Here is a 6,007-nt window from a genome sequence, read left to right on the forward strand (position 1 = left end):
AACAACAACAACATAATTATTGCTAGCAGGTGCTTCATGCTGCTGGGGGAAATTTTTAAGCGCTGGGGAATAGCTGAAGGGCTGGTGATGTTGTTAATAATGTGGCCATTTAAAATCTTATGAGCAAGCTTTAGATCTAACAATGTGGGGAAATCACCAGCAAAATTTCACACTGCCTTCTTTAAATTTCATGAATTCATCTTCTATATAAAACAAATGGAAGTTTAACATACTGGCTTCATTCAAATATTCAATTAAAAGAGCATCTCAGTCAAAGGATCTAAAACTTTCAGTGATCTTGGAGCATAGTATGTTACTTCCCCTGAGTTTCATACACTAAAGCACTTGTCTCTATTTTCATTTATCCAAGCATCAGTCACACATAACTCAAGTATCAAGACTAACAAAAAGATGAGAGCCCAAATCAAGAGATTTCATTGCTCATGCCCCTATATAATCTGGGTTAGGTATTTGAAAAGTAACATTTATCGTACCTGCATTAGGAAAGGAGCTCTATATTAATTGCTGATTTTGGATCTCTGAGTTTATACGTATAAATTCTGCGGTACAGTAAAGTTTTTTAATGTCTCTTCTAGCCATGTCTTTGTAAACTCCCATTAAAGGACATTTTTCCTGTGGGTCTGGGTAGGAGAAGGTGGGGGAAGATGCAGATGGATTATATGATTCACTTGTGAGTTACTGTTAAGCGAGTTAATTGTGATTGTAAAAATTTGGCGCCTCTACATGGGTATAAACTGAACCATCTCAGAAGCAGGATGGGGGATGTCACTACCTTCAAGAAGGAAGAGCCAGGAGTGGAGCCTGTCCTTTGGACTCCCAGATCCCGGCACATTGAACCAAGACCCTGGAACAGAAAGCTGTAACACAGGAGTTGAAGAGGAAAGACTCCAGACAGAGTAGAGGACTTCTGATCCATGGAGCAAGTAAGGCAGAATGCCTTCAGGCAGGAGGTTAATTTGTGGAATGAGTAGCCTCCAGGGAATGGGGGGAGTTGGGGGAAGGGTTAGGTTCCCTGATCCTTGGAGCTAGAGCTGAGCGTTTTCAGACTGAGGCCCATAAAAATGTGGTGGACCTTTTGGGCACTGTACAGTAGTACAGAGAAACCTTTGTAACATTGCTTGAGCAATGTAACTTTTTTTTTTTTTTTTTTTGTAACTTCCCTAATAAGCCTCATAAAAATGAGTATTATCTCTGAGTTCTGTTTGGCCATTGCAATGAATTCTCAAACCCAGCTGAGAAGTGTAGAGAGTGTTGTGAAAGGGTTGGTTGGTTGCCATTTTTTACATGTTCCTTCTAGGAGAAAGAGGTGTTTATGGTTTCAGCTAAATACAGCTCATATTTGAGGGCCTAGAGACTGTCACGATACCTTTATAAACATGCTCCCCCCCCCCCCGATTTATCCTTTAATTTCTTAATATTTAAACAAAATTTATTTCTGCATATGATTGGTTAGGCTTCTTGTTTTGCTTTCTTTTTGTTTTTCTCTCTGTGATTGAATTCTCTGAGTCATTCTGACTAAAGTCCTTGAAGTACATAAATTATGTTTTAGGCCAAATTTAATAAAAACATGATTCTTATGAGACAGTATTTCTTAATATTTCTATGATGTATCGGTAGAAAAAGAGATAGCTTCTATTTACAGCAACATTTCTATAATTCAAACTGCCATCAGTCTGAATTATATTATTATGAAAACATACTTTGAGATAACAGACACAAATTTAAAAGAATTATCTTCCATAATTAATGAATAATAATCTTTAAAATTCTCACTGAGAAATACGAATAGCACATTTTAAGTGTCTAATTTTCCATTATAAAAGAAATACATAATATTCAAGGAAAATATTTTTATAAACTCAGAAAAAAAGAGAGAAAGGGAGATGGAATTGTAGGCCTACCACCCAGACTCAGCATTAATGTTATCATGTATTGGAATACTTTCAGTTTTCTTACTTTTTTCTTTTTTAGGTATGCACACTAATTTAAAACCCTTTTTTTTTTTAATTGCTAAAATCACATCATTTCACAACTGCATAATCTGATCAGGATCTTTCTTAATCATATTAACGATTAAATGCAACCAAGCTCAAACGACGAATTCTCATGAATATCAAGAATGGTAAGAATGAGAACCAATGAGGTATAGGATGAGTTCTTTTCCTAATAACATCTGCACCCTGCTGTTCTATTTGTAAAGGAAAGAAAGGAAAGGAGCTGAGACCTCTGTGAACTGACTCCAGCCATCTGGTTTCAACCCAGAGTAGTCAAGCAATTACTTTGCATCATTTTGTTATACCTATGCATAATATGTATTTTTCAACCAGTAATTTAAAGCACAGTCGTTGCAGTAAAGATAAGTGTCTGCATGACTCTCTCTCTTGGCTTCTTTTTCATGCATAGCCCTAATAAATGAAGCAGACAGGTGGTAATTGCCATTGGCACACTGAGACTTGTGAAGAGCATCTGTTTATGTCTTTTACCATCAAATGGTTAGCATAACCTTCTATTCACTGATTTCCTATGTGAATGATAAAATTCTATCATAAGCCATTATAAGGTGCTAATTTACCGTCTTTTAACATGATGGAATAGGTGAAGAAAGTCCATCTGGTGACTAAATATGATTATGATTTGAATTGAACAATATAAAAATTATTGCTTCTGAGGTTACTGTGAATTATGGTATCAAATGATATTTGCCAAAAGTGTCCATTACAAGCCGGAGAATTTTTTTAAATGGATACAGATTTAAACAGATGTTTACTCTGAATGTGAATTTTGATACACTTAAAATTTTTTTGCTTTTACTTATTTTAGAAAGTAAAGCTTTCAAACCTGGATAGGCTTTATCTTGTTTGTTATTATTTAGTTTTATTAAGCCTGTTCTTAAACTGTTGTAATGTGGTATTTGTTAATGTGCAGATGGTGTTAATGCATGTTTTTGTTGTTTGTTGTTAGGTGCCATCAAGTTGGTACCAACTCATTGTGACCTTATGTACAACAGAACAAAATGTTACCGAATCCTTCTGTGCTTGAGTACATTGCTGCTGCCATTGTGCCATTCCATCTCATTGGGGGTCTTCCTCTTTTTCTGCTGATCCACCACTTTACCGAGCATAATGTCTTTCTCCAGGGACTGGTCCCTCACAACATGTTCAAAGTATGAGAGATGAAGTCTGGCCATCCTGGCTTCTAAGGAGCATTCTGGCTGTACTTCTTACAACACAGATTTGTTTGTTCTTTTGGCAGTCCATGGTACTTTCAGTATTCTTTTCCAACACTTTAACTCAAATGCATCAATTGTTCTATGGTATTCCTTATTCACTGTCCAACTTTTCACATGCATTTGAGGTTATTGAAAATACTAGGATTTGGGTCAGAAGCACATTATTCCTCAAACTGACATCTTTGCTCTTGAATGCTTTAAAGAAGTGTTGTGCAACAGATTTGCCTAATGCAATACATCATTTGATTTCTTGCCTGATACTTCCATGAGTGTTGATGGTTGATACAAGCAAGCTGAAGTTTCTGACAATTCAATCTTTTCTCCGTCTATCTTGATGTAATTTATTGGTTCAGTGGTGAGGATTTTTGTTTTACAAAACAAAAAAGGTTGCACTGAGGTGCAATCCAAAATGAAGATTGTGGGTTTTTAAAAAAAATCTTTACCAGTAAGTACTTTAAGTCCTTTTGACTTTCAGCAAGCAAGGTGGTGTCACCTGCATATTGCAGGTTGTTAATGAGTCTTCCTCCAATCCTGATGCCATGTTCTTTATATAATCCAGCTTCTCAGATTATGTGCTCAGCATACAGATTGAATAAATATATGAAAGAATACAACCCTAGCAAATACCTTTCCCAATTTTCAACCTTTCTGTGTTCCCTTGTTTTGTTCACACAACTGCCTCTGGTCTGTGTACAAGTTCCTCATAAGCATATTTGTTACAGAATACTCATTCTCCACAATGATGTCCATAGTTTGTCAGCATCCACACAATTGAAAGCCTTTGCACAGTCAATAAATCACAGGTAAACATCGTTCTGGTATTCTCTACTTTCAGCCAAGATCCATCTGACGTAAGCAATGATATCCTGCATTCCACATCCTCATCTGAATCTGTTTTGAGCCTCTAGTAGTTCCTGTCAAGGTACTGTTGCAGCTGTTTTTGAATTATCTTTAGCAAAAATTTATTTGCATATGATATTATTGATATTGTTTGGTGGTTTCTGCATTCTGTTGTGTCATCTCTCTGGAATTGGCATAAATTCAGATTTCTTCCATTCAGTTGGCCAGGTAGCTGTCTTCCAAATTCCTTGGTATAGTTGAATGAATGCCTCCAGTGCTGTATCAGTTTATTGAAAAGTTTCAATCTGTATTCCACCAATTCCTGAAGCCTTGTTCTTTGTCAATGCCTTCAATGTACCTTACACTTCCTCCTTCAGTATCATTGGCTGTTGATCATATATGCTTCCTTGTGAAATGGTTGTGAAATGGTTGAATATTGACCATTTCTTTTTTTCTTTTTAATGTAATAATGCCATTTAATTTCTTTAAAGATTTTATTGTGAATTGAGTGACAGTTTACAGGGCAGACTATCAGTTTTACATTTAACAAGTCATACAATTTGTTTCATTACAAGGATTATAATCCCCTCCATGTACCATCAGTTAACCATATTTATCTCTATTCACTTCAGCTCTTTTTTATTTTTCAACACTCAGGCATATATAATAATTTACACCACCAAAAGGCACATTCGGCAAGTGTGCCTCCTAGCTGTCAGCTCTTAGTTCCACTCTTCCCATGAATCTAGAGTTCTCAGCTCTTCCCTCTCTCTATGTCCCCATCTCTGCCTCCATCTCTGTTGTCACTGCTTCTCTGAATAAGGTCCTGCATTCCGCTTGTGCTCTTCTCACTTGATCATCCTAGGGTCCTCTGTTTCTAGACTGTAAAAGTAACCATGCCCCTGTTTTTGTTACAAAACTTCTACATTTACAATTGTGACAGTCACAATTAGTCATGATAACAATTACTCACTATTGAATCATTAAGAATCTTATCCCTATCTCTTTTTACCAGACCCATGTAGACAAGATGAAAACTGTTCAGTGGGGACTCTTTCTTTCCTCCACACACTCTTAAACTAAAAAAAAAAAATCCCTTTTGAAAACTTGTAAGCCAGTCACTTCATGCCTTTATTGCCACCTCATTTTAGGTAGCCAGTGTCTAAGTTGCCCATCTCTATCTACCCTGTGTACAGAGGGAGGGATAGCATTGATATTTGATGTGAAGACTCCTTCCCTCTCTGTTGGTATTTACAGTTACTACCTTCATGAGTATAGGTAAGGTTCATCAAATTGTAGCATTTTACCCTCGTTTCCTTTATCAAAAGAATTTTTTTTTTTTTTTAATCTTCCTCTAGCCAAGTTCTGATTATCAAGCCTAGGTCAAATGGGTACTATCTTCAAGTTTGGGTGTTCTTGTGCATCTCTCCTCACTTCATTATCAGCTGGATGCTTCACTCTCAGCTCTGGCCCTCTGTGGTTATCTTCATGTCCGTGGGCTCAGGTGTCCCCTGGTCTCACCACACTTTGGACCAACCAGGCTTTCCTCTTCTCTCTCTTATCTCCAGGTCAACAGAAGTCTATAGACCGTGGTTGAACTCAGCCCATTTCTTCATCACTGCCCCTCCCCATCACTTCTACTCATCAGTTAACCAGTGTGGTCACCAGCAAACTTACATGCCTGCCCATGTGTTCCCTTTGAGTTTCAGTCTTAGAGGGTGGTTTGTCTGGAAAGAACTTGATTGCTTGCCTTGATGGCTTCCTGGTGAACAGCTTGCTTATTCTTGTAGTAGCCAGTCATACTGACATTTTTGTTTTGGGTTTTTCCTGATGATCGTTCTTTGAAGATGTATCTTCTGTCACTCTAGCTGTTCCAGGCTGGTCTGCTTGTCCTTTCTAGTGGGAATGTCCCACCTC

Source organism: Chrysochloris asiatica, unplaced genomic scaffold (assembly GCF_000296735.1).
Source record: "Chrysochloris asiatica unplaced genomic scaffold, ChrAsi1.0 scaffold00245, whole genome shotgun sequence".
Lineage (NCBI taxonomy): Eukaryota > Metazoa > Chordata > Mammalia > Afrosoricida > Chrysochloridae > Chrysochloris > Chrysochloris asiatica.